Genomic DNA, 5479 nt, shown 5'->3' with positions numbered 1-5479 from the left:
AAAAAATATATTCAGTTTGCAACCTGATGGAGGTCAGTATAGATGGACTAATACAACAAGTCCCACACACAGCTAGAAGCCCAATATTTTTTCAGAACTAGATGCAGAAAAAAATATATTCAGTTTGCAACCTGATGGAGGTCTGTATAGATGGACTAATACAAGTCCCACACACAGCTAGAAGCCCAATATTTTTTCAGAGGTAGATGCAGAAAAAAATATATTCAGTTTGCAACCTGATGGAGGTCAGTATAGATGGACTAATACAACAAGTCCCACACACAGCTAGAGGCCCAATATTTTTTCAGAGGTAGATGCAGAAAAAAATATATTCAGTTTGCAACCTGATGGAGGTCTGTATAGATCGATTAATAGAACAAGTCCCACACACAGCTAGAAGCCCAATATTTTTTCAGAGGTAGAAGAAGAAAAAAATATATGCAGTTTGCAACCTGTTGGAGGTCAGTATAGATGGACTAATACAACAAGTCCCACACACAGCTAGAAGCCCAATATTTTTTCAGAGCTAGATGCAGAAAAAAATTATATTCAATTTGCAACCTGATGGAGGTCAGTATAGATGGACTAATAGAATGATGCTATGCCCAAAAGATTTTACTTCACTAGGTGCAGTAAAAAAATTGGTATTCTATACACAGGTGGTATATCTTGCAACACAGATAGGCTACTCCACTGACTAACACACTCTGCAATAGGCCAAAAAGGATTAGCTTTGCTAGATTCAGCCAAATGCTGTGAAAAAAACTTGCACAGCACTGGCACAGACCTGCCTGGCAAAAACTGATAGAAACTGATGTAACCTAGTCCTGAAAAGGACTCCAATTACAATTAGTCTTTACTCCCACAATCTATCTATTTAAGAGCACAAACCTGCCTGATAAAAGTCGTAGGAAATGCTGTAACCTAGTCCTTAAAAGGACTGCAATCACAACTATTCCCTACTCCCAAGCTATCTGTAGATTTGTGCGAAAATTGGCTTGAAATTAACAAGGTATAGCGCACACAGCAACAGCGGTGCCGTCTAACACTCAGCTGCAGCAGTGAGAAAATGGTGGCGAAGGGGAAAATGGCATGGTCTTATAGGGCAAGGACATGTGACATACACTGCCAATGACACATGCCCTTGCTTGTGTGAAAAAAAGCACTTCACTCCGTGTGTGCGCTGCTGATAGGCTGACAGATTGCACCTTCCCACTGTAAATGCGGGAAAGAGAAAAAAAAAATGGAGATCTTCATTGTTCCTGCAGAGATCCATCCCCTGCCCCTCCCCCCACCCCGCTGTACACTCAAACTGCGTATTAACATTAATTTTCATCATTACTGAGAAAAAATCCAGTTATGATTTTGGTGCACGAACAGTTATCGAACATAACCTCGAACAGCCGAATTTTTCTCAAATTGTTCGTGTTCGCCGAACAGCTCGAACACCGCCCAAAGCAGCTCCAATTTGAGATTGGCGAACAGTTCGAGTAGAACAACGCTCATCTCTAATCTTCACTGAGCTGTAGAAGAAAAGGAACATGTGAACAAGTCATACGTATGAATACTGCATATGAGTGGTCATGCTGGCTTTAGGCATCAGAATTAATTACATCATTTACCATCTATGTTACATCCATGTCAGTTCAATCAATGATCAACCATTCTCAAAATTTGCCAAAATCAATCTTGGTCAAAAGAAGTCTAACTGCTAGCTCATATCCCTGCTGCCTTTTTAGGATTATCAATACAAGATGAGTAGGTTGATTAGCAAACATAAACAGAGCCATGCTGCTTCTGCTGCTATCCAGTAAGTCACCCTAGTGATGAACTCATAGCTACATTGCTCTGCACTGCTGTATAATGTCTTCCTTGCTGCTCCTTCTGATTATCTGTTACGTACAGGCAGGGGTGTAGGAATCCTTCATGTTTGAGTGTTCTGTATATGGGAGATCATAGCAAGTAATCTATACCACCTAATTCAGTGATATCAAAAAATTAGCGGATGAGAAAACAGAGGAAAGATTAGTTAAATATCTGGATACAAGTCATATGTTTTGTAAAATGGTGCCCTAGAGTGAATGTGCAAACAAATCCCTGAAAACTACGTTGCTCATGCAAAATAACATTTGTATTTTTGTCTAAATAGTTATACAATGTTTTCTGCAACTTATATCATTAGCAAATTTCTGATTTAAATAAGTTTGAACATCCGTATGAGGTAGCGTGGCTGAGCGGTCTAAGGCGCTGGATTAAGGCTGCAGTCTCTATGGAGGCATGGGTTCAAATCCCACCGCTGCCAATATTTATGTGGATCTAATTTTTACCAAAAAATTAGGAAACAGTTGAGGAAGTAAATGGGGTTGAGAATTTAGGAGGCAGCGGTAATTCTATCCTATACTTTTGAACTACAAAAGGTGGAAAACCTGCAAAAACTGAGATTTTAAGATTGGACTGTAGAAAGGCAGTTTTCAATGGACTCAGTAAAAAGGAAGGAAAGGTAGGATGTTCTAAAGGAAAGAAATGTCCAGGAAGGATGGGAGATTTTGCTAAATTTAATTCTTACTGCACAATCAGTAACAATCCCGAAAAGAAGGAAGAATGGAAAGCATTTATGGAGACCAGGATGGCTGAATACTGAACTTAAAAGCTTGCTAAAAAGGAACAAAGAAATGAGTATCAAATGGAAAGAAGGGTTCATATCTAAAGAAGAATATAATGCTGTCTGCAGGGAAAGCTGGGCTAGCGTTCGAAGAGCTAAAGCCAGTAATGAATTGAGGCTTGCAAGAGAGACCAAAAGCAATAAGAAAGGATTTTGGAAGTAAGTCAAAAGTAAAAGAAAAGCCAAAGATGCTATAGGATTTTTAAAGGATGAAAGGGTAAAGTGGTCAATAATGATGTTGAGAAGACTGAACTTTTAAATTCCTATTTGGCTTCTGTGTTCTCTAAGAAAGCAAATGTAACATCAAGTGATCTTCACTGTGCTGTAGAAGAAAAGGAAAATGTGAACAATTCATACGTATGAACACTGCATATGAGTGGTCATGCTGGCTTTAGGCATCAGAATTAATTACATCATTTACCATCTATGTTACATCCATGTCAGTTCAATCAATGGTCAACCATTCTCAAAATTTGCCAAAATCAATCTTGGTCAAAAGAAGTCTAACTGCTAGCTCATATCCCTGCTGCCTTTCTAGGATTATCAATACAAGATGAGTAGAGTGATTAGCAAACATAAACAGAGCCATGCTGCTTCTGCTGCTTTCCAGTAAGTCACCCTAGTGATGAACTCATAGCTACATTTCTCTGCACTGCTGTATAATGTCTTCCTTGCTGCTTCTTCTGATCATCTGTTACGTACAGGCAGGGGTGTAGGAATCCTTCATGTTTGAGTGTCCTGTATATGGGAGATCATAGCAAGTAATCTATACCACCTAATTCAGTGATATATAAAAATTAGCAGATGAGAAAACAAAGGAAAGATTAATTAAATATCTGGATACAAGTTATATGTTTTGTAAAATGGTGCCCTAGAGTGAATGTGCAAACAAATCGCTTATAACTACGTTGCTCATGCATAATAACATTTGTATTTTTGTCTAATTAGTTATACTATGTTTTCTGCAACTTATATCATTAGCAAATTTCTGATTTAAATAAGTTTGAACATCCCGATGAGGTAGCATGGCCGAGCGGTCTAAGGCGCTGGATTAAGGCTCCACTCTCTATGGAGGCGTGGGTTCAAATCCCAATGCTGCCATTATTTATTTGGATCTAATTTTTACCAAAAATTAGGAAACAGTTGAGGAAGTAAAGGGGGTTCAGAATTTAGGAGGCAGCGTTAATTCTATCCTATACTTTTGAACTACAAAAGATGGAAAACCTGCGAAAACTGAGATTTTAATATTGGACTGTAGAAAGGCAGTTTTTAATGGACTCAGTAAAAAGGAAGGAAAGGTAGGATGTTCTAAAGGAAAGAAATGTCCAGAAAGGATGGGAGATTTTGCTAAATTAAATTCTCACTGCACAATCAGTAAAAATCCCAAAAAGAAGGAAGAATGGAAAGCATTTATGGAGACCAGGATGGCTGAATACTGAACTTAAAAGCTTGCTAAAAAGGAACAAAGAATTGAATATCAAATGAAAAGAAGGGTTCATATCTAAAGAAGAATATAATGCTGTCTGCAGGAAAGTTGGGCTAGAGTTAGAAGAGCTAAAGCCAGTAATGAAGTGAGGCTTGCAAGAGAGACCAAAAGCAATAAGAAAGGATTTTGGAAGTAAGTCAAAAGTTAAAGAAAAGCCAAAGATGCTATAGGATTTTTAAAGGATGAAAAGGGTAAAGTGGTCAATAATGATGTTGAGAAGACTGAACTTTTAAATTCCTATTTTGCTTCTGTGCTCTCTAAGAAAGCAAATGTAACATCAAGTGATCTTCACTGTGCTGTAGAAGAAAAGGAACATGTGAACAAGTCATACGTATGAATACTGCATATGAGTGGTCATGTTGGCTTTAGGCATCAGAATTAATTGCATAATTTACCATCTATGTTACATCCATGTCAGTTCAATCAATGATCAACCATTCTCAAAATTTGCCAAAATCAATCTTGGTCAAAAGAAGTCTAACTGCTAGCTCATATCCCTGCTGCCTTTTTAGGGTTATCAATACAGGATGAGCAGAGTGATTAGCAAACATAAACAGAGCCATGCTGCTTCTGCTGCTTTCCAGTAAGTCACCCTAGTGATGAACTCAAAGCTACATTGCTCTGCACTGCTGTAAAATGTCTTCCTTGCTGCTGCTTCTGATTATCTGTTACGTACAGGCAGTGGTGTAGGAATCCTTCATGTTTGAGTGTCCTGTATATGGGAGATCATAGCAAGTAATCTATACCACCTAATTCAGTGATATCTAAAAATTAGCGGATGAGAAAACAGAGGAAAGATTAGTTAAATATCTGGATACAAGTCATATGTTTTGTAAAATGGTGCCCCAGAGTCAATGTACAAACAAATTCCTGATAACTACGTTGCTCATGCATAATAACATTTGTATTTTTGTCTAATTAGTTATACAATGTTTTCTGCAACTTATATCATTAGCAAATTTCTGATTTAAATAAGTTTGAACATTCGTATGAGGTAGCGTGTCCGAGCGGTCTAAGGCGCTGGATTAAGGCTTCAGTCTCTATGGAGGCGTGGGTTCAAATCCCACCGCTACCATTATTTATTTGGATCTAATTTTTACCAAAAATTAGGAAACCGTTGAGGAAGCAAAGGGGGTTGAGAATTTAGGAGGCAACGGTAATTCTATCCTATACTTTTGAACTACAGAAGGTGGAAAACCTGCGAAAACTGAGATTTTAAGATTGGACTGTAGAAAGGCAGTTTTCAATGGACTCAGTAAAAAGGAAGGAAAGGTAGGATGTTCTAAAGGAAAGAAATGTCAAGAAAGGCTGGGAGATTTTGCTAAATTAAA

The 5479-nt window shown here is 38.0% G+C and overlaps 2 non-coding genes across 2 annotated transcripts; both read left to right on the top strand.

Moving 5' to 3' along the window:
• The first annotated feature begins 2220 nt into the window (after nucleotides 1-2220).
• TRNAL-AAG (transfer RNA leucine (anticodon AAG)) lies at nucleotides 2221-2302 on the top strand. Its single transcript has one exon. It is a non-coding gene; the product is annotated as a tRNA-Leu (tRNA).
• Nucleotides 2303-5141: 2839 nt separating this feature from the next.
• On the top strand, nucleotides 5142-5223 carry TRNAL-AAG (transfer RNA leucine (anticodon AAG)). Its single transcript has one exon. It is a non-coding gene; the product is annotated as a tRNA-Leu (tRNA).
• The last annotated feature ends 256 nt before the right edge of the window (nucleotides 5224-5479 follow it).

Source organism: Phyllobates terribilis, unplaced genomic scaffold (genome assembly GCF_046119375.1).
Source record: "Phyllobates terribilis strain yellow unplaced genomic scaffold, ASM4611937v1 Scaffold_11__3_contigs__length_659146591, whole genome shotgun sequence".
In the NCBI taxonomy this organism is placed as follows: domain Eukaryota; kingdom Metazoa; phylum Chordata; class Amphibia; order Anura; family Dendrobatidae; genus Phyllobates; species Phyllobates terribilis.
Note: the sequence above shows the minus strand (reverse complement) of the source record. Positions and strands in the feature narration are given on the sequence as shown.